This window comes from Sebastes umbrosus, chromosome 13, assembly GCF_015220745.1.
Source record: "Sebastes umbrosus isolate fSebUmb1 chromosome 13, fSebUmb1.pri, whole genome shotgun sequence".
NCBI lineage: Eukaryota > Metazoa > Chordata > Actinopteri > Perciformes > Sebastidae > Sebastes > Sebastes umbrosus.
The window spans coordinates 29,591,124-29,615,670 of NC_051281.1; the positions used below are offsets into that span (position 1 = coordinate 29,591,124).

The window sequence follows — 24,547 nt, forward strand, 5'->3', positions numbered from 1 at the left end:
TAGACTATAAACTGTGTTACCTTCATCACAATGCTCAAATGTTTTGTGGCTCCAGACAGATTTTTTATTTTTTTTTGCCTGAAATGGCTCTTTTGATAGTAAAGGTTGCTGCTGACCCCTGCCTTAACTAAATGTGAGTTTATTTTATCCCCTGACTGCCACTCGAAATAGGAGTTTTTGTAGTGAATGGTAAAACCCTAGGAACATATACCCACGATCCCAACTTGATATAAACTTTATTAATTATGAACATTTAACAAAAAAAATATATTGTTTATGTATTTTATGCATTGCTCATACAGTAGATTGCAGCATGCTGAAAAAAAAGGAAAGCTCTTTCTGAACGTTGATTGTCTGGTTTGAATTCCCAGCTCATGTTCTGCTGTAGCCAGACAAGATATTAATAACAGTGAGATGAGGGGACAGTAATTAAAGTATTAATTAAAGTAGACCGTAGCTTTCATTCTATTTTATTCTATCTATTTCTACATTTTTGTTCACCTTCAGTCATTTATTTCTGTGTCTATTTGTTACCTCATTAGCGCAGAGGCTGAGAAATATATAACAAAATATAATTAATTTATTTTTTATTTATTTATTTTTCCATGTATTTATTTATGTATTCATTCATTTATTCTTGTATTTATTTATACATTTATTTATGCAATTTTCTTTTCTTTAAATTATTTTTCTTTTTAAAATAGATGAACAAAAATGTAGAAATTAAATAACATTCAATATTATATGTCCTGTTTAACTATCAACTTTTATTTATTCATTCCAATATTTGTTTATTTAATTCCATATAAATTTCAGCATTTATTTATTTGTATTTATTTATTTTTCCATGTATTTATAAATTTATTCTTGTATTTATTTATACATTTATTTTTGCATTTTTGTCTTTTATTTATTTATATTTTGTATTTATTTATACATTTATTTGCAATTACTATTGCAAACGGGAAAATAAGTTGCCCTTTTACATGCCTGATTAAAAACAGTATTCTCAATTCGATTTGTGAATCCAGTTATTTATTTGTCTTTTTAAACTGCATTTTCAAATAGAATTTTAAATTCCATTATTTATTTATGAATTAAATGTATTTTTAAATGATGTGCTTATTGACTGTTTTATGGTGTTTTTGTATATCCCTTTGTAATTTGAACTATTTATTTATTGATTAATATATGTTTATTGTACAATTAATAAATTAATTTGTAAACACATTTATTAATGCTTATGTTTATTGTATAATTAATAAATTAAGTTGTAAACACATTTATTAATGCCTATTTTTATTGTAAAATTAATAAAGTAATTTGTAAACACATCTATTAATGCCTATGTTTATTGTACAATTAATAAATGAGTTTGTAAACTCATTTATTAATGCCTATTTTTATTGTAATATTAATAAATTAATTGTGGTCCTCCATAACAGGGAGAACAGTCCTGCCCATAGACATACAGTATGCATATATATATATATGTGTGTCTATGGTCGTGCCCAGCTGCACTATAACTCCACACCACTCGGCGGCGCTACGTCACCACTCTCTTCACCGACTGCAACAAATGTTGAAGCCGAAGAAGAGCTCCGACAGCAGCCTGGTAACACTGCAGTACATGCCACCGTACAACCACCGCTCTCTCTCCAGCTCTCCAGCCTCTCTTCATGTTTTCTCTCCACCGCCAGCGACGACACGGAGGAAAACGGTCATCTTTGTTGTGAAGTGAAGTGGCGGAGAAGACCTCACCGTATCCGGAGACAATAAGTTTCCTGTTCCAGCGGGCACCGTGAGTAGGTGAGTATCTGTTGTTGTGTTATTTTGGGGTCTGCGGAGGATGAAACAGACGGGGTTGCTAACGTGATGTGATTTGGGTTCCGGTTGTGTTTATGTAATATATTAGGCTGCTAATCCTCTGGAACAGCGCGTAGGTGGAGACTCACCGGTCACAATGTACATCAGTGGTTAACCAAACATACTGACTCGTACCTCTGAAAGGATGCTGTGTGTCAGCAGCGCGACAGTGAGCGGGATTCATGGCTGTCATCCTCTCTCAGCTCTCCTCTGTCTGTCTGTCAGCGGTGCCTGTGAAGGTCTAACCCGGGAGACCGCATCGTGTAGCTACAGTCCACAGTAATGCTAGCTGCTGCTGCTGCTGCTGCAACACACTCAAGTGTGATGCAGGTATGCGATGCAGTGTTCACATCTGCTCTCGTCTCTGCACACACGTTTGCATTGGACGGCGAGGAGAGGAATAACAGAGTGTCCAGTACAATGCTGGTATTTACTAGAGCCTCTTTGTAGGCTGCTGTCTGTGTGAGAGCTAGTGAGGAAGTCATTCCTGCCTGAGAGTGTGACAGCTGGATTATTGAAAAGTCAGTGTTCTGGTTCCCCTGTTGCTCGATTTTAAAGGGAAGCACAGATTAAAATATGATATTTGCTATAACTGTGCATACCATTTCTGCAAGTAATGAATCCACACAGCGTGAAGTTTCCCACAATGCATCTTAAACCTGTGAATGCTCTGGCAAAGATTGCATGTTTTGTGTCATGTGTGGGCAACATATTTGGTCACCTCCAAGTCAGATGGAGCCACCAGTTTACTTGAAGTGACCCTGGCCCTGCTGAAATTCACCCAACAGATCCCAGTATTACGACGGATTATTAGGGCCACATTGAGGGGGAAAAAAATCTGTGATTTCGAGAATAAAGTCGTAATATTACCAGAAAAAAGTCGTAATTTTGTGAGAATGAAGTCATACTGTTTCAAGAAAAAAAAGTCGTAATATATCGAGAATAAAGTCATAACTTTAGGCTAAAATAAGTAATTTCCTCCTTCACAAAAGAGGCAATTTCCCCATCAGATCCGTGTGGTTCTCTATTTGGAATAAACACAGTTTCTTGCAGAATCCTTTCAAGGTCCTGATACTGATGATAATGTGGTGCTAGTGTGCCAAAAAATTAAGTATTTCGTTATTTGTGAAACCTATACTAAAGTACTAGAATTGCACTTGGAGAGCGCAGACCTCCGCCAAGGTGCCCGAGTACGATTGCCCCCCCCCACCCCTCTCCGTTCAGCTTGCGTCATCATCCACATGTATTTTTGTCTATGATGAGATCAGCTGTACGCGGCGCATCGTAAAACACTGCATTCAAACTGGACGGAAACAAAATAAAACTCACCTAAACCGTCGTCGTTATTCTTTCCAACAATCACCATGTGTGCTTTGGTGCTACTCAACTGTAATTTCACAGAGTTTAATGTCAGAAAACGCAGAATCTACAGTCCCCCCCCGCTCTCTCTCTGTCTTTCTCTCTGAAGGAAAGAGGCGAGGTCATGCGTCATCAACGCATCATCAGTTACACTGCACATGTGTTATACCCAGAGGTCTTAATCTTCTGGCTGATCAGAATCCTTAAAAAAATTCCTGAATCGGATCATGAGCCGGATCGCCACCAAAATCTAATGGATTGTTCATTGTGCCACACTCCCCCTCCAAATTCATTCAAACGTTTGACTTTTGGAGTAATCCTGCTAACGGACAAATCAACAAACAAACCAACGCCGGTGAAAACATAACCTCCTTCCTAGGCCTTCGGTCTTGGTGGAGGTAATAACTTCACAAGAGGCTCCACGTTCCTCATTTTCACACAGACTGCTCTATTTCCCCTCTAAAATAACACGTAAAATTACTACTTTATAATATGATGACTTTATTCTCATATTACTATGACTTTTTTCACTTAAACTTATGGATTTATTCTCATAATATTACAACTTTTTTTCACGTAAACTTATGACTTATATTATGACTTTATTCTTGAAATCTCAGATTTAATTTTTTTCCTCAATATCAATACATTCGCTGATCATCTTAGTTTTTTTTGTGTGTTATTGTTTGTTGTTGATTTGTTTCCTTTTTTTTACAGAAACGCATGAGCATTTTGGATAAATGATCTTGACTATGATGTGCAATTTTTGTTACTGTTTCCTAACAACCTCAAACATTACAAACACTACACATCCAGTAAAGGATGGAAACACTTTGGGTTTCACACATTGCAGGGAAAAACAGGGCTATACATCACGACTAAAGCTGCATGCTGACTCTGTCATGGACAGGAAACGTTGTCGTATTGCGGTAACGTACGGTCAAGCCGGCCGTCGCTCTCACCTCCGTGGTCAAATCTGACATTTAAACTTACATTTATGTTAAATGCATTCATGCAACGGCCTCGATGCAGCTGACCATGGATGTATAAAGAGAACGGAGCTGACGGGAGAGCTAGAGACTGACTTGGCGAAGTTAATGGAAGTATATACGTGTGACTACGTCAGGTTTTCAAAATAAGATGTTAAGAAAGGGATCTTTATATACCTAATACATATAATGCAAATAATATTGACTGGATTATATTCACCAGAAGTATAAAACATTACATGTCTCTTATAAATTAAAAAGAAAATACCACTAATTTGTGAGGGAAATTATATGATATTTATTATAAATAATGCCTGACAATGACTGATATATTTAACTTCAGGACATCTCTGACTACATACATGCTGAGAATCAAACATTCTTCTGTATTAATTTAGATATTTTAAAAGTAAAAGTCCCTAGAAATGTGTGATTCAACTTTTCCTCATGGTACAGTGTTTAAAAAAGTTAACAAAAATCACAACAACTGATAATCGCAATACTTGTAGAATCGCGACACTTAAAAATTGCAATAAATATTGAATCAATGGTGATGTTTCTGTGATGTTTTATAGAGTCACATTAGCCAGGAAAAAGTCCTGTGTTTCTACGGCACCTGAGTTGTGGTGAAACAAGCTATAGCTGCTGTGTAACACTGCACAGTTGTAATAATGAATAATAATAATAATGAACGAATGAGTGAAACGCGACGGTATCAACGTTCACTCTCGAGTCAAGTGTTGTTCCCCTTTGACGGGAATGGGAAACCTCCCTTCCAAGTTAGTGGTGAGATTTGGCCTAAACAACTGGCAAAAACTCACATTTTCCTTTTTTAAAACAATGCAGCATAGTTGGATTATTTTTACAGAGAGGCAATGCAGGAGAAGCATTTTGCTGACAAACACTTGCTTTCTTTTGTGGAAATAATGCGGAACGATTGAATCTATTCGCAGCTGTGTGGGGAAAAGCAATTTTGCTGATTTGCTGAGTTAAAGGGAGTAATTGAGGTTTTGCAAAATCCAGTTGCAGCAGTCAGCTAAAACAAAACACTGTCGGGGGGCACCCTTAGCAAATACTGATCAAAACTAAGTCGAAGGGGCCGGCAGCACCGTGTATTTCATAAAACCGCTGCAGTACTACTCCACTTGCTGAGGTGACAAGTTTAAAGAGGGGAAAACAGCTTAGACCAGGCACTGAGGGTACCATGCCAAACTGACCGTGTGGCTGGCTATGTGTATGTGTGTGTGAGCAAAGTTCACTCGGCTCTGCTGCATGTGCCGTCCCAGGAAAGCTGTACGCAGCTGAGATGCTGCACTGGCTCTGTGTTAGCGGAGAGGCTGCTACTGCTGCTACTCATGCTAATAAATTGTTGTTGACTTGGGTCCATGTTTACATCCTGTCAGCTGATGTCATTCACATACACTGCAACAGGAAATAAACTGGGACACATTTAGAATGTTTACGTTTAAAACTGTGAAATTGTCTAAATATTGTAGATTTGTGACATCACAAATGTACAGAAATCCTAACGGCTTGTTTCAACGCACACTTTCTGAATACGGACTGTGTGTGTTTATCTGTGGATTGAGCATTTTGACACTTTCACAGTATTTATATATCACTTAAACCTGCTTTATAATATAAAAGACATGAAAATCTCAATTGTTACAATATGAGACCTTTAATGCTCCTATAATGCATAACTGGAGGCGCCAAAAATCGTAGCCATCACCTTCACACAGCTCCGTTTGGACGTAGCAGCTCCTGACCTCCTGTCATCGATCCGTATGTTCCCTGCCCTGAGGACATTGTAGTTTGAGCCCTGATGAATACACCGTTGCTACATCATTGGGATAAGGCGCTATAAAAAGACGATGCATTTCCTCAGGATTTGCGGGCGGATGGGTGCTGATGAGCATACACATTTGAAGAAGACCACACGGGCTCAATATCAGTTGTTTGTGTCATAAGCTGCTGGATAAACATCTTATTACTCTCTTATGCTACATGTCCACCAGATCCGGGGAGGAGGCTAGGGGACTCGCTCAGGGTATGTAAGTACAGTTGTTTGAAGGAGAGATGTTTCAAAAGTGGCAGATAAAATAGTAATTAAAGACCCCGGACTGGCTGCTCCACTCAACTGGCCGCTTGATGAAAAAGTGGGAGTGGCCACTTCCCATCGGTGACATACCCTATTTCGTCATTGGTTACTGGTTCTCTGCTCGACGTCTCAAACAGGAAACAAACATGGCGGCTTGCTCATAAACTTTCTGTTATTCCGTCTAAACAAACAATGAAACCACTACTGTATCTTTCATGTTTCAATATTTCATTGTTTGTTCAAGCGAGCCAGAGATCGGAGCCAACTTCCTGTATCCTGCAACTCCGGCTCCGCCTCTTAAGGTGGGCTGTTAAGGTGGACCAGCTTTTCTCCTTAAAGAGACGAGCCGCTCCTCTGAGTTTTTCTCTGCTTTTTAATGAATTATTAACATATTTTTTTTAACCGTTTTAACCGATAGCATTAATCAGTTAAAATGCTTAATGTTGGTTAAACGGTTAATTATTAACATCCCTACTTCTAAGTGACTAAAGCAGCTAGTTTGGTGTTTGGAACGGTTGTCACACTGTAAGGAATTGTAGTTCGCCAGAGCAAGCACCAAATTTGGGCAACTTGTCCCTTTAGCGAGAGGAGCACCTGCCAGACTGGCCAGCAAATTGTTTGCAAGCAAAAATGTTTGAATGCACAGGTTGCATGAAATGAAATCGCTCTAGCTGCCTCCACTCTGGATGCCTTCCTGAACATATTTGCTTTCCCCAGCAAGATGGTGTTAGTGCTGCAAAAAAACAAATGTCAGTCTTGTCTTATCTAAGTTTAGCTAACTTCCCTTAGCTAAACAGTGCTTATACAAGGTGTCATGAAGATTTCCATAAACAGTAATGGCTGACAAAGTTCTAATTACAAGCGGGAGTCCCGTTTTTTTTGTCAAACGGCACTTTTGGACTGTTTGAAAAGACTTCCCTTTTGCTCCTTGCGTGCCATTTTTGGCTTACTACTATTCATCCTTTGTCCTGTGTACTTTTCCTGAAACATCCTGTTGTCTTCTCTCTCACTTAGTTATAGATTTAATTAAATAAACAGCAGCTAGCATTTCCGTCAATCAGTCAGTCCTGTGTGAAACTCAGCTGTTTCCCCACCTTCCTGTCTCGTCTTTTCTGTTTCCCCAACGCCAAATATGAGGAAAGTTTTAAGAGGACAGGATACACATGAGCTGCATTACCTTCATTTAAAAAAAAAGGAAGGGGCTGTTCATAACCTGTAATCAGTTGAGAAGTTAAAAAATGCCTTTAGCTCTAAATGACAGGCATGCCGGTGCCAGCCGAATGTATATTTGAAGTGGTCCCAGTCTTTGTGTGAAGATATGTTGGCTCTGTTGTGGAGGAGACATGGAGGAGTCAAAGAGGAGGGGAAACTGGTAGCCACAGCTTTACATCCAAGTACGACGAGGCAGACAAGCAGAAATGCTTTTGAACAAATCCCCAGTTTGGGCCAATTTTTCTAAAACTCTTAATCAGGATGTAGCAACACTCCTGATTAAGTAGATGTGTTTGGACTTTTGAGTATTAAATTCTTATTGAATAATACCTAAAGATGCTTTTTTTTTTTACTTAAATTTTTGCTAATTCTTTGTCAAAACTTAATTGTGTGGGAAAAAAATGGCATATGCTTTACATAATGTAGTCAAACTAGGAAAATACAATAATAATTTCCTTTGATCACACTCTTTTATGGGAACTCTGAAGTTAAGACGGTTCACAGCAAAATAGGTGAAAATTATATGTTGACATTTATTGAGTAATTAATTAATTATCATACCAACAACAATACTACAGTTTTGATGTCTTTATTTGTAGAATATGTCACAGACATGAACAAAGTAAACATTTATTTTTAACTTCCTGTTTCTGTTTCAAAATAAAAGCCCTCTAATGTTTTTTCTCTGGACGGAATTTATTAATTTGTCACGATGCTTTTATGATGAAATATTTACAGAACAGTGTCGTGGAAAATGCAGTGACTTGCACGGCTCCATGAATTAATACATTGGGCCTATCGGCTTTTAATTGTGGTTTATTACCTTCCGCCAAGGCCGAAGGCCTAGCAAGGAGGTTATGTTTTCACCGGCGTTGGTTTGTCCGTTTGTTTGTTTGTCCGTTTGGAGGATAACTCCAAAAGTCCGCGATGGATTTGAATGAAATTTTTTGGAGGGGTTGGGTGTGGCATTCATTAGAATCCATTAGATTTTGGTGGCGATCCGGATCCGGATTTTATTAATAACTCCGCTCAGCCTGTGCATTAACACCACAGGCTTCAAGACATGCGCAGTGTAACTGATGACGCGTACATGCGATGTACATGAAACCTGCTTTGGCAGAGGTCTCCGCTCACCGAGTGCACTTCTACTTATTATTATTATTATTATTATTATTTGCAAATGTGCACACGCTCGTTAGCCTTTTCTGTTTTGAATAAATATGACATTTATAATTGAATGAAACATTCTATTATTGATAGCCATTATGAAAGACAAACTCAATGTAGAAAGAGAGGGCTGACAGTAGCAGCCCTGTCTGCGAGGACACCATACAGTATGTGGCGCCGGGTTGGAAATTAACTATTTTGTCCACTGTGGCTGGTGGATTCCAAGTTTTAAAAGCCACTCAATAGATTACCTTTTTTTTGCTGGTAACAAAACTAGAAGCTACTTGCATATTTTACCAGCATCTGGCAGGTTGCTGGGGTTAATTTCTGCATACGCGTTCAGCGAGGTTAGCTTTGTTTACACTTGCACGAGGCACCGTGGCGCGGGCCTCCACAGATGGAGCGCAGTATACGAGCACGCGCAAAGGCGTCTATGCTCAACGCGTTGTTCGCTGCAGTATTCTTCCGAGGTTACACAAACAAAATATTCCGTGAAGAAGCAAGAAATCAATGAGTGTAACCGGCAAAACGCCATAAACCAAACTCCTCAATGCTGGGGAGGAATTGTAATGAACTGTGAACTCATATTTCAAATTCATGGACATAATTTATCACCTCTATACAATCCGTGTATAGAAAGGAGTCAAGTATTAATTATATTATAATGAAACAAAGGTTGAAAGGGTTAATATCCTGTAAACATTTGATTTGGCTGGCGAAATGCAGATTTCTAAGATCTGCTTTTAAATCATTTAAAAAACTAATTGGCTGTCTTTTCTTACTCATTATTTTACTTCTTAATTTAAGTTATTTTGCTTTGATCTCATTGAGGCAGTCATTAACTTTACTCACATTTTTTTTTTGGGCTTGCACACCCTCATGCCGTGGACACTACGGCGAGCATAAACCACGCTGTAGCCGTCACGCGCCGCTCAAGCAGGCAGTGTGGCCCAGGCATTACAGTGCTGTTGTTCCCCACCCGGTTCAAATTAAAACTGAAATTGATTTTTGTCTTCATTTTCCATGAGTGGCCAGTTTCAATCAATTAATCAGTCTGTGTAAAACATACTGTAACAGATCATGTTCGCTCAAGGCTACTGTTGCGAACTACAAGCGACAGACCAGTGTCAAAGCCTCGGAGAGGCATGAACTGGGTGGTATTAAATAACCGTCTGTGTACGTTAGCGTCAAAGTCATGTACTCACTGCTGTGTTCAGGATATTAAAGATGCATATTATGATGTTTTTTACATTATTGTTGGGCTGTTAGGCAGTCATGGTTGCCCTTTTTTAATTTGAATTATTCCACTGAACCACTGGAAAGTAAAGGGGTTAAGGGTATAAATTTATCCATGGTGAATTGCACAGATATAATGATGGGTTGAACAAAGGAGCTTGTGGAGATTGTGTTTGACCGTGTGTCGGGTGAAAATCCAGCAGAGCGGTTGATGTATAATGTATTTACGAATGCATACAATTTTCCTACCACTCCTCAGAAGCCATACAGTAGGAATATATTTTAAAAGGAATGACAACAAGCTTTTTAACAAGGTTTTTATTTATGATTCACCACCATTTTCAGTAAAAAAGAAAAGTAAAGCAACAGTAGGTAGAAATATGATTTAAAATAGTTATTTTTATAAAACGGTCACTATATCCTGACAGTAGTACATGAGACGGGTAATTTTACAGCTAAACAGTACACTACAAGATGTTTCTGAAAACATTTGCCTTAGAAATAGGTATTACAGTAACAGAATATTGATTCATATTTGATCAGTGCTGCCTAGTTTGACCGTTTGATCGGAGTTGCGAGTGATTGACAGCTGCCTCCGTTGAATGAACAGCCAATAGGAACACTCTCTCTCTGAAATGACCTGTGATTTTAAAAAAATCTAGCCCAGGACGGGAGACTTTGGCCAGTCTGAAAACAGAGCCACGAGGAGGAGCAGAAGTCTAGTTTTCTCTCAGAACACTTGAATTACAATATGCTGAAAGGGTATTATGGGATTTTTGCCCAATGATGCCAAAAACATTCTGCCTACTGCTGCTTTAAGTTTGTTTGGAGGAAAAGGGGAAAGTCAGCCAATATCTGTTGTTGCCTTTTTTTCCCCTCGTTTTCTGTATGTCGTGCCATTTGTCGGTACAAAGTGTACTAAAGCAACTCCTTTATCCTTCTGAGTTCCCCTCGACCTGCGAGGAATGCACATGTTAAGTGCACTTTGCTTTTCAGACCCAAAAAAAAAAAAAAAAATGGTGTAGTCTTGTCATACTCCACTATGGGGCTGCATCAAGCTACCAAACTAGGGCTACTGAGCAGGCACTGGCTTTCTGTATAGGATACAGAATCAGAAGCCCAACTGGAGGTTTTTTTTCCATATCAGATTGTCTAGCCTAGTGATAAACATTATTCAGGACAACAGGCTGCAACTCTGGAGGACGGAGCGATGATGGCGCGGGGTAGGGGTTTGTGCAAATAAAGCAGCATGACCCCAGCTTGCGTGGCTGAGACATTCTGCACTTCCCCGAGGGCGTGCCACATCAATGCCGCCCCATCACCCCCGTCACTAAATTGTGGTGAGCAGGAAGCCGCAGGTCGAGGCCATTATTCACGCAGTATACATTGAGATTGCGACACACTCGCGAATGCATAATGTATCACTCTTTACTTTGGGGAAAACAATAACAGCCTGCACCGTTTTAAGGGATTTTGTGACCTCTTTTCACTTTTACTAAAGACGCGTTCTCAGAGAAAACAGAAGAAAGGGCTAATGCATAATGTCAGCCAAGGTTAGCATCGGAGCGTGAATGTGACATTACAGTCAATGCTGTACACACACACACACACACACACACACTCGCATGTTAACACTACAAAGGGGCAGGACGAGGCCTCCATGAAACCACCAGGACTAGGCTTGGTCATAGTTGACTGGACCACTCATCGGCAGAAATGCTACGCAGACTAGCTCCCAAAATTATTGCTAGTCTGTTATTATTCTTTGAGCATGTAGGTAAAATAATCCTTTAAAGGACCCATATTGTAAAAAGTGAGATTTTCATGTATTTTATATTATAAAGCAGGTTTAAGTGATATATAAATACTGTGAAAGTATCAAAACACTCAATCCATGGAGAAATACACACAGCCTGTATTCAGAAACTGTGCGCTGAAACAAGCCGTTAGGATTTCTGTCCATTTGTGATGTCATGAATCTACAATATTTAGACCATTTCACAGTTTTAAACGTAAACTTACTAAATGTGTCCCAGTTTATTTCCTGTTGCATTGTATGTGAATGTCATCAGCTGACAGGATGTAAACATGGACCTAAGCTGTTGCCTGGCAACGCAATTCTGTTGCCATTCTGTTGAAATTCGCTAAAACAGAGTGTTTCAGACAGAGCATGAATAAAGGTATAATCAGACAGACAGGATGAGAAAACTAATTGTTGTCGTCGTGTTTTTTGAACATTAAAGCATGTAAACATATTCTAGTAGAATACCCAAAATATAAACATGAACCTAAATATGAGCATGATATGTCCTCTTTAAAGGCTTATGGCACAGAATATTTTCAGAGTGATACCATTCTTGTTTGAGAGTGGCACTAATTTCCCATTACCGTGTTGTCATTTTTTGGAGTCGCACACTGTCATGAAGCAGCAAGGAGTCACTGCTTTTAAGTGATGTGATTGCAAAAGTATAGCTAAATGACCCATCATGTTTATTTATGTTCTGTAAACTTTGCCGGTTGAAGTACGTCTGGCTGAATATTATTGCTCCCTACCTGCTGTACTTCACATTCAACCCCTTACCATTCCACCCTCTTTTTTAGAGGGGTAGGGGTGGGGTAAAGTGGACGTTCAGAGGGAGATAATAAGTTAACAGTAGATCGTCTGAAAGTTGGGAACCTGAAAATTAATTTGAGATGCAGCTCAGCACTGTGTGTCAAGTTGTTCTAGTCATTAATAAGAAATACAAATTAATAATAAATTAATCACTTAAAATAAATTATGAAAGTGTATAAGGGCTAAAAACATTATGATATACGTTTGTGATGACCATCCCCATGCTCTATTATGTCTTATATATTGTTGCAGCGATTTTTGGATTGATACCATTTGTTACGCAGACTTGGTGCTAAATTTAACCGTTTTTTTTAACCACTCGAGAAACAATAAAAAATTATCAATAATCCCTCCAAAATACCACATTAAGACACCAAGACCTTGAGGAACACCATAGAAAAAGCTATGCTGTGATTTGGTATCAAAAACTTTTGTCATTTGGAGATTTCTGCAAGAATTGGCATTTTTCAGTGATTGGATGGCGAGCACTTCTGTTGAGTAAACCCCTTATTATCAATCTAGCTAGGAAAGCCATCCACCCTCTAGGTCTCTAGTTTGTGGCTGTAAAGTTTCATGAGGCTGTGATTATCCTAGAGGTCACTACAAGGTCATTTTATACAGTGAGGTCAAGTTTCAAAACATGCTCTCACTACAGTGAAATGGCTCCTATGGGGACTAACATCATCACACATGAATACAGTTGGGCTCATTGGATCCACAAGAGTCTCAGCTTTACAGTGATACCCGATTTATGTAATGACAAGACTGTTTAGGGACCCCAGTATGCAGAAATATTCAAACAAACTATTTTAGAATAGGTGAAAATAACACATTTATGCTGCATTCAAGAAACTGCATGTGATTATCATAAAGTGGGCATGTCTGTAAAGGGGAGACTCGTGGGTACCCATAGAACCCATTTTCATTCACATATCTTGAGGTAAGAGGTCAAGCGACCCCTTTGAAAATCGCCATGCCAGTTTTCCTCGCCAAAATTTAGCGTAACTTCTTAGCATTATTTACCCTTCTTCCCGACAAGCTAGCATGACATGGTTGGAACCAATGGATTCCTTAGGCTGGTTTCATATGATACCAGTATCTTCACTCTAGCTTGACGAAGTAAGTATGAAATAATGTATGAATGGACCTAAACAGACGTCGATTGGGCTCTGTGACTACCTCCGCCGCCGGCATAGCGGCGGAGCGACAATGTGACGCACTTTACAGCCCCACCGACGTGTCTTTTCAACGTAACAACCAACAATTGCCGTTTTCTTTTGACCCAGTCGAGTGAAAACAGCTAAAAGTTCATTGTCCGTTCTACTCCTATTCTATATCCATGGTTATATCAATATTGTTTTGGACAACCGCTTAGCCCTTTCACACCACATAGCCTGTACCAGGTCAGTCGTGTGTTCCCTCTCTAGAAGTATTTTACTTTACGTCAACGCAATTCATTTACTATTCAGTTGAAATGAAATGTTTAGAAAGCGTTCAGAAGTGTACATGTCATTGTTTTTACATGAGCTCGCAGTAGAGCTCCAGAACAATGGAGGTAAAGCCACGTTGCCGTAGGGCAGGGGTCAGCAGCAATCTTTACTATCAAAAGAGACATTTTAGGCAGAAAAAAAGAAAAATCTGTCTGGAGCCGCAAAACATTTGATCACTGTGATGAAGGTAACACAGTTTATAGTCTAAGTATATAGTATATAAGTCTAATGCAGTGAGGGCCAAAGTGCAAATATACTACGGCGTATTAGGGCCATATTGAGGGGGAAAAAATCGGACACTTCCAGAATAAAGTTGTAATATTACGAGAAAAAAGTCACAACATTACGAGAATAAAGTCATAACTTAACAAGGAAAAAAGTCGTAATATTACGAGAATAAAGTCACAACTTTATGAGAAAAAAAATCATAATATAACGAGATTAAAGTCATAACTTTACGATGAAAAAAAGTCGTAATATTATGAGAATAAAGCCATAAGTTTACGAGAAATACTTTATAATAATATGACTTTATTTTCATAATACTACGATTTTTTTCTCTTAACCTTCTGACTTTATTCTCATAATATTACGACTTTTTTCTCAAAATCTCAGATTAATTTATTTTTTCCTCAATGTGGCCCTAATACTCCGTTGTACCATAGACCTACAACAATGATAAATAAAAATGAAAATGTAAACAAAAAAACAGTTATTCATTTCCATTTTTAAATATCCACAGGGAGCCTCTGGAGAGGGGCTGAAGAGCCGCAGGTTGCAGACCCCTGGTCTAGGGTACGGCTGTAGCGGGCTGCTGCCATGTCGCTCAGTACAGCCACTATGTGCTATTCCAACACTATCTCAGGCAGGCTTTGTGAACATATGCACAAGAACAGACATCCGCACAAAAGTTCACGTCATAGATGCTCACTGTGTGTGTTTGTCGCGCCCCCGAAAACACGGATTGTGTCATTATGTGGCTGCACATGTATTCGCAGTGGATTAGGCCTAAACCCATCAATAATGCAGGCCACATGGAGTAGCTGTGAAAACAGTCTTTTTCTTGTTTTATAAGCTCGACATTGGCTCCTTGGCCTGGTGCTTTTACAGCAGGTACAGTCAGACAGTAAATCCGGTGCCCGCGAACAGCGCTTTGTTCTTTTAAACTTTTGAATGTCTGAAGAGAGTCTGTAGCCGGGTAAATAAATGTAGCGCTCGCTTGCCCTTTTCATATTCATCAACCTTCTCCGTTTCCTTCTCTTCTTCCATATTCTATGGAGCTCTGTGACGGAGCCCTCGGTGATATGGCTATATATAGAAGGGGAAAAGGAGGAGCAAGATTAAGAAGAATAGAGTGCCTCTTAGTGCGCTGTCCCAGGGAGCACGCTTCAACGCTCCTATTTGAAAGGGTTAATGATGCTCAGATTTGGCCAGTAGATTGTTTCTGCCTGTGCTGGAGTGACTCGGGGTGAAGAGGTCAAGCCCCAGCAATCTGAGATAGACTTTGTCAATTAACCACAATACCTTCTGGCTAAATGCCCCCTTGTGAAAGAACAGTCTTTCCAGCTGCTAGCTTCCTTTGTTATTATGGCTATGGCGGTTCAGAATATAGCAAAAGCTGTTTTGTTATGGAGCCCATCATTGATATTGATAAGTCATGGATTTTATGTTATTTTTCTGTCTATGTTGTGGCTAGTAGAGGACTCCCTCAAGGCCCATTTGAAGTCACCATTAGTAAAGTACCTTTATTATATGTGTTATCAGCTACAATCACATTGATTTTTTTGTTCTACTTTTAGCCCAAACAGCAGGTCACCAATCCATATGATAGCTTTTACATAACATATATAGTCGTCAGGATGATGTGCTACCCTATCACATTTTTATGCTTATTTATAGTCGTCAGTAGGGATGTTAATAATTGACCGTTTAACCGTTAACTGACATTAAGCATTTTAACCGATTAACGCTATCCACCTTAAGAGCCCAGCTTAAGACAGTCTGAGCCGGAGTTGCAGATACGGGAAGTCGGCTCGGGTCTTGAGCTCGCTTGAGCGGAGCGAGTTGTAGCCTCGTAGCATTTATTCACCTACAAAGTGTACACACACGCTAAGCACTGCTTGAAACCAGGGCTTTTCATAACGTAACCCCACAAACTAGTGCAACCTAGTTAGTTAATAACATGCTCCTGTGAAGTAACGCTTGTTACACCTCAGCCTAGAGTAAATAAACACGCTGTCTTGAAATCTTCTAGCTAGGGAGGCGCCGATTCGACTTTTCCATTCCCGATAGCGATACCTGGGCTTTGGGTATCGGCCGATACCGAGTACCGATCCGATACTAGTGTTTATTTAATAAACTCTATGTCTCACTGTGTGGAAGTGACGGGGTTCATTCTGTTATGTAGGGATGCAACGATACCGATACTGGATCGGATATTGGTGACAATGGGGCCGATGTATTGAATTCAATTCTATGTTTATGTTCCATATGCATTATATACTGAAATTTTAATCCCTGTGTCAGTGTTGACCAATTTGTTGCTGCATTAAAAAGATTCACACTTGAATTATGATATCTTTTAATTCTGAAGATTTTTTTACCAAGTTGCTGGAGTACAATTTATTATTTACAGTTTAGTATACTGGAAAAACAAAGTTCGGAAACTTGTGTTTGGTCGATTATTTCTCTGTTGTTACAATGCTAATCGTCATTGTAGTTTACATCGTTGGAAAGCCTGTTTATTTACCTTCGCAATGATGTCCAACTTGTAAGGATCATGCATTTGTGGGATGAGCAGCACAGCTGATTATATGGGTAGCGCCCAAGAAAAATTTGCCAAAATGCTCTGCCAATGGTAAACAGTGTATTCTCATAAGGCTACCAGGAAGCCTGCAATGACTGCCCTTCCCCGTCAGGCCCGTTTGCGCTGGTGTCGACAACACAGACAATGGAAACTGAACATGTGGGGGAATGTCATGTTCAGTGATGAGTCCAGGTTCTGTCTGCCAAAGTTGGATGGCAGGGTCAAAGTATGGAGACGACGTGGAGAACGCTCTGCTGATTGTTGAACCGATGGAGTAACAGCTTTTGGTGGGGGCAGTGTCATGGTGTGGGGCGGCATCTTCCTCACTGGCAAAACAAGGCTTGTCATCATTGAAGGCCATCTCAATGCAGGGAGATATCAGGATGAGATTCTGCAGCCAGTGGCGATCCCATATCTCCACAATCTGGGACCTAACTTCATCCTCCAAGATGACAACGCTCGCCCCCACAGAGCCAGGGTTATCACAGACTACCTCCACAATGTGGGAGTAGAAAGAATGGAACGGCCTGCCAAGAGTCCACACCTCAACCCAATTCAACACTTGTAGGATCAGCTTGGGCGTGCTGTACGTGTTAGAGTGACCAACACAACCTTGTTGGCTGACCTGCAACGAATCCTGGTTGAGGAATGGAACGCCATCCCACAGCAACGTGTGACCAGGTTGGTGACCAGCATGAGGAGGAGGTGCCAGGCTGTTGTGGCTGCATATGGATCTTCCACCGCTACTGAGGCTCCTGACGGTGTATTAAATGAATAAAGTGTAAAATTGCCAATATGTCTTGTTTGTTCCTTGTTACTGATAGAGAGTTCAATCATCCAATCCAACAAACAACTCAAAACAAGAGTCAATACCAACAGGAGAATACACTGATTACCATTGACGGAGCATTTTGGCAAATTTTACTTGGGCGCTCCCCACATAATCAGCTGTGCTGCTCATCCCACAAATGTATGATTCTTACAAGTTGGACATCATTGCGAAGGTAAATAAACAGGCTTTCCAACGATGTAAAATACAATGACCATTAGCATTGTAACAACAGAGAAATAATCCACCAAACACAAGTTTCCGAACTTTGTTTTTCCAGTTTATATATATATATGTATTTGTTTGTTACATTTTGTTTTACAAAGTTAGGAAAGCAGTGTTCAAGTCAAGCCTGATGTTGTCTTACACATAAAAGAATGATCCGAGTCACTTCCGCACAGTGAGGCATGCAGCGTATTAATTAAACACTGGTATCGGATCGGTACTCGATACCCAAAGCCCAGGTATCGCTATCGGTATCGGGACTGAAAAAGTTGGATGTTGCTGACTGTTATTTTTTATCAAAATAATAAATCGTGCACCTGCAACTTGGTAAAAAATCTTCAAAATTAACAGGAATTACAAATCAAGTGTAAACTTTTTTAATGCAGCAACAAATGATTCAAAACGTCAACAGGAATTAAAATCCCAGTATATAATGTATATAGTATATAAACATAGAATTGAATTGAATAGATGGGACCATTGTCACCGATACTCGGTATCACTGCATCCCTACTTCTAGCCATGCTGAGCAGTGGATGAGGAAGTTAGCTTCTCTCTAGTCATGTGTTTTTAGAACTGATAGAGATGCTACAGTGGATCGAAACGTGATGCAGAGAAATGGTGGTGGTGGGGGGGGTGTGTGTATGTGGGAGCAGAGCGTAGCAGGTGCTGCCGGCCCATGGGGGCATATTTGTGTACTCTGCTCACTCAGTGGGAACATTTTAATTTGATCCCTTTGTTTCTATAAAACAGGTCAGGATTTGCTCTGCCTCTGGGCAATTTGTGTCGGTGCATGTACAGAAACTGCTGCAGTGACGGTGCGCCGGCTCCATGTGCTTTCAGACACAATCGACAGACAAAAAAACGTTTTTAAGAAATCTCTGAACAAAGTGCTCTGGGTAACTGGATAGGTTTGGCCACCTAGGAGATGCATAAGATCACACACACTATCAGTCTAAAGCAGGAAATAGTTGGATACGTCTCACCTGGAGCACTCCTAAAACACCACGCCATACAAAATAAATCTTGCTCTTCTGGCCGTGGTATTAATTTGATGTACGTTCATTAATTCTGAGAAAAAGACAAGTCTTTCCTTTACTGGAATTCTATTTCAGCACGTGGCCCGCATTCGCGACAGATAATGACAGTATTGTTTTTTCAGTAGTGGAAAATGTGCGTAAGCCACAGTGGAATGTTCCCTGTTTTTCTGTCTCTACGTGCCTAAAGTTGCAGCTCATTTGCTCTGCAAAAGCAAATCATCACAACAAAACATTAGATTGTATTCCTCAATACCACATTATGTATCCAGTTTAAATAAATTTGGTCATGCACTCAGTTCCCGTACTATTTCCCTTCAGTGAGTCAGTGTGAGGGGTTTCCCTCTAATTAATAGACCATAGCAGTGGGAATGGATGCTCTCTGATACAGATGAGCGGTATTAATGCCTTTACAATCAGCTGATCCTTTGCTGATGACTGATTTAGTTTTAAGGGTGCTCTAAACGATATTCAGAGCATTAATATAGCAGCAAACAACAAGAATCAAAATCTAATTTTAAAATTCCCAAAGATTGCCATCCCCACTGTTTGGCTATAGTTTGTCAGCGTGTGCTGGTGGGTCTTTCCTGCCTTAACTTCCTTTGCACATCTCCCGTGTACAGTCTGCTGAATTTGTGCATGTGTCTTTGTGTTGACATGTTATGTCAATTTTAGGTTGTGTCTGCTGCGTGTAAGACCACTGCTCTGGTTTATTGTCATTTGTTGTACAAATATATACAGTACACCTTAGTATTTCAAATGTTTACTGTAGAATATTTCTTGTCACATCTTTGAAGGTATGCATATTTTGCATTACCCTGATTTCACATCCACTCGTGATAAAAGAGGAATCCTCATAAAGTTCTAATTACAGTGCGTTAGACTCCCTGTGTGGCCTCGCTGTGGAGTAGTTTTGGGTGAACCCTTACTATGTTGTCAGTTCAGCTCTGGCTCTCAGCCTTTGACTGCTAATCTGACAAGTGTGTCAGTTAGTAAGATCACATCAGAGTTCATCACTCGCAGTCAGACGGGTCTCTTTCACACCGACGGTCCTCTTTATTTTCCGGCGTCGGTGCTTCTTCGGCCGAGCCGGTAGTCAGAAATAAAATGTTGTGTATTATTTGTGAATCGCATGAATCATCCATGTTTTATTGCTCCGTTAGGAAGCTTCTGTAGTGTCACTTTGGCTTTTTCCCTCCGTCAGTTTTTCAACCGCGTGTATGCCTAAGAGACATCTCTCCATGGGCAGACGCACACCAACTCACATGCTCCTCGTTATTCCCAGGGTTGAGAATTGTTCTCCCCGGGCAGCGCGCTCTCTCACTCAGACCAAGTGGTGATGAAAGATGTGCCTAAATTAGGATGTGTGACTTTTTAGCACCTCTCCCAAATCTTACACTTTTCAAATGTGCGCTGCACGTTGTTGAACTTTTCATTAGCAGCTTTTTTTTTTTTTTTTTTTTCCTTTAAGAGGCTTACATTTCCATCAACACCTTGAACCGCTGTATGTGATTAAGCCTGCGTGTGTGTCCTTTGTGTGCGTTTTTTGCACAAAGCTTTGTTTTTCCTTAAGTGAAAATCGGAGTGTCCTGGAGAGTATTAGTGAATATTAAATTAAACTCTTATCCCACAGGCTAGAAGCATAGAGTCAGTGGTCTGTTTATTGATGCCATGAAGTGGAAGGGGACACCAATGGTGAGAAACTTTGCCATTCAAACTCATCACCCAAATTCAAATCAATTTATTTTTATATAGTGTCAAATCAGACAGAAGTTATCTTGAGACGTTTTTTATATAGAGCAGGTCTAGACCGTACTCTATAGTTTAAAGACCCAACAAGAGATCCCACCGAGAGCATTGCATTGTTATGCGCTATGGCCAGGACCGGGCTCTGGGTAGAAGCGGGCTCTGGGTGGGTGGCCATCTGCCGCGACTGGTTGGGTTTTGAGAGAGATCTGACAAGTATTTGGATTAGTTCTGATACCATTTTTCCCTTCCCGATTCCGATACCTGAACTTACGGTATCGGCTGATACCGAGTACTGATCCAATACCAGCATGATAAAAGAAATATATAGGTATTATTATTATTATTATAATTATTATTATCATTTAACATGTATGGATGTGATATGATTTCTATCTTTGCTGTGCGGCCTGGCTCAGGTTAAACCCTTTAATGTAAAACATGAACAAATACATACAGAGAACGAATGCAGTCAAATGTTCTTTTATTATTCAGTTTGTCAGTTGCAAAGAACATAAAGAAATTAAGCTAAGAATAAGTAACAATTCAGTATTCTCTTAGCTGTCTCCTCAGTGGACAGCCTGTGTGCTAATTTGTCCTGCAGGGTACAATATTCACACCCCCTACGAGGGTACTGCCACCCCTGGAAACGGAAGCCTTACATACTGCACATATCGCTGTTTTACTTGTTGGATTTTCCACTGTGAAATGTTGCCAAATGGCTGACATGTTCCTCACTCTGACTACCGTCACACTCTCCACTAGCACGGCTCTGTTGTTGTTCGCTATCGTCACGTGACAAATTACCTGCTGTCAGTTCTTCTTCGCTGCTCTAAAACGGTAGTTGTCAGCGGCAGCCATTATACATCCAGGAGGACAGTACAGTGAAGGCTACTGTTTTAGAGCGACGAAGAAGAAGAATTGAATTCTGGTTAAAGAAGTTGATTTTTTTTCTGGGTTAATAAATGATGGTATCGGATCCGGTCATACGTTGGCGTACTCGCCTATACCCGATCCCGAATTTTGAGCATCCGTCTTAGTGCTGCTTCGTGAAAGAAAAAGAGGGCCGTCAAAGTTAACGCGGTAATAACGCGTCGACGCAAATTCGTTTCAACACCACTAATTTCTTTAACATGTTAACGCAATCGATCTTTCGGCGGTTGTAGCGAGCTCAGGAATCCATTGGTACCAACCATGTCATGCTAGCTTGTTGCGAAGCAGGGTTAAATAACTTGCACTAAATTGTGGCGAGGAAAAACTGTCATGGCCATTTCCAAAGGTGTCTCTTGACCTCTGACCTCCAGATATGTGAATGTAAATGGGTTCTATGAGTACCCACGAGTCTCCCCTTTACAGACATGCCCACTTTATGATAATCACATGCAGTTTGGGGCAAGTCATAGTCAAGTCAGCACACTGACACACTGACAGCTGTTGTTACCTGTTTATGCTAAATGCAGTACCTGTGAGGGTTTCTGGACAATATCTGTCATTGTTTTGTGTTGTTAATTGACTTCCAATAATAAATATATACATACATTTGCATAAAGCAGAATATTTGTCCACTCCCATGTTGATAAGAGTATTAAATACTTGACAAATCTCCCTTTAAGGTACATTTTGAACAGATAAAAAATGTGCGATTAATTTGAGATTAATGGTGATTAACTATGGACAATCATGCGATAAAGTATTTTAATGGATTAACAGCCTTAATATTAATGTGTAAGGCCCTTTGGGCTAAAGACAGTGATCACTGCGGACAAAATGCATTGACCAGGATGATTGTCTTTCAATTAGGTGAAGCTATTGAGCCGTGTCGTAACCCAACCTGATGACCTAAATAGACACGGCGGAGAGTGCTGTCGGGGCAGACGGCGTCTAAACAATGACCCCCACACACACACATGCAGAAGAAGTGTTGTGCTGCCTTTAAATGGCAGTGTCACAGCAAAGGCCGTTTGAAAGTCTGGGAAGAACACTTTCAGTAACACTCCAGTTTGTTTGGGATTAGCAGGGCAGATGGCTGCTTCCCCCTGTACACTTCCATTTAAATTACATTTTTGGCAGTTTGCTGATCCACTTGTCTGAAGAGACTTACAATGACTACAGTAGTCAAATAAACAACCATTACTTAAGCGAGCGGGGGGTCAAAGCCATAGCTGAGCATTTCTGTTACTAATATTTCTCTGTTGCTTAAACGATGTCGTTAAAAAAAAAGAAAAGAGAAAGGCGGTGGAAGAGAATTTAGAATTAGGATGAAAAACTGAACAGGCAACATGGCGTGATTATACATCTGCCACTCAGATGGGACATCCATACTTCCGAAAGAATGCTCAGTCTCAAGGAATGTGTGCCACTTGGTTTTTGGCCAGTTCTGTTTTTGTGCTCTGCTGTGAGTAGCTTTTGTTGCAACTTGTTCCCCTCCACTGCTGAACACAAAGCTTCTTGTGTGGATATGATGGCCAGGCAGCCGTACCACTTCTCATCCTCAGCTATATATGACCCTCTCTGTTCACCTCTCGTGGACAAACATTTTATTCTTCAACTAGATACATTTTTCAGTCATTAGATTGGCAGTCCACTAACTTGTTGCTCTTGCTACCAATATTACCTGCTCTGTTTCAACAATGTTAGTTGGGTTGGGACAAAAAAAATCGATACATCTATGTATTTTAATATTTTTTTTTTTTTTTACGATTTTGAAATCGATTCTTAAATGCCAGAATCATTATATTTGCTTCATTTGAGTCTACGCAGAGGTAGAAGGAAGTTACCGCTCTTATTGTTGTAGTCATTGTAGTAATGTGACGTCATATCCGTTCTGTATCCGTCAACCAAAACAAACTGCAACAAGCCGAAACGACAAAGTAGAAAACAGTGGAGGGTCTGCGTTAGGGATGTTAATAATTAACCATTTAACCGTTAACCGACGTTAAGAACTCTAACCGATTAACGCTATCGGTTAAAACGGTTAAAAGAAATATGAATAGTTATTAATAGTATTCATCATCACTCTCTATAAGCACTATAGATGTGGGTCATTAGGGGCCTGTTACGCCTACTACGTTTTAAAAGTGAAACTAAAAAGTAACACGTTCTAATTGTGAAACCGAATGAAACGTCACGTTTTGAACTCAAACAAAAAGGCTTCTTTAGGTTTAGGCTATAAAACTACAACTTCTTTAGGTTTAGGCAACAAAGCTACAACTTCAGTTCTTTAGGTTTAGTTAACACAACTACAACTTCTTTAGATTTAGACAACAAAACTACAGCTTCACCTCTTTAGGTTTAGACAACAAAACTACAACTTCACCTCTTTAGGTTTGGGCAACAAAACTACAACTTCACTTCTTTAGGTTTAGGCAACAAAACTACAGCTTCACCTCTTTAGGTTTAGACAACAAAACTACAGCTTCACCTCTTTAGATTTAGACAACAAAACTACAACTTCACCTCTTTAGGTTTAGGCAACAAAACTACAACTTCACTTCTTTAGGTTTAGGCAACAGAACTACAACTTCACTTCTTTAGGTTCAGGCAACAGAACTACAACTTCTTTAGTTCGCCACAGGTCGCTGTCGTGTTCTTTTATACCTTCTTTCAGTGATCCACCATGTGAATAGATGACAAAGCCTACTAGTTGGTGTAGTAGGCCCCTATTTACCCACATCTATGGGGCTTATAGTGACTGTTAAGGCCTATTTAATAGCCTGACAACAGTCTAATCGGCTGTTAAAAATCAAAAGTGCCAGAAATTCAGTGGCTACGGTTTCTCAAATGTGAATATGTGCTGTTTTTTTTGGTCTTTGATATGTCCTAACTTGTGAATACTCTGTATCTGTGAAAAAAAAGAAGTTGTTCAACACC

At 39.9% G+C, this 24,547-nt stretch overlaps 1 protein-coding gene across 2 annotated transcripts in view; it reads left to right on the forward strand.

Annotated features, from left to right (window-relative positions):
- Positions 1-1,580: 1,580 nt before the first annotated feature.
- adarb1b (adenosine deaminase RNA specific B1b) overlaps positions 1,581-24,547 on the forward strand; it is a 181,409-nt gene continuing 158,442 nt past the window's right edge. For both annotated transcript variants that reach the window (XM_037789130.1, XM_037789129.1), the window contains exon 1: positions 1,581-1,809. The gene's annotated coding sequence lies outside the window, so the exon portion shown is untranslated. The remainder of the gene's footprint in view (positions 1,810-24,547) is intronic.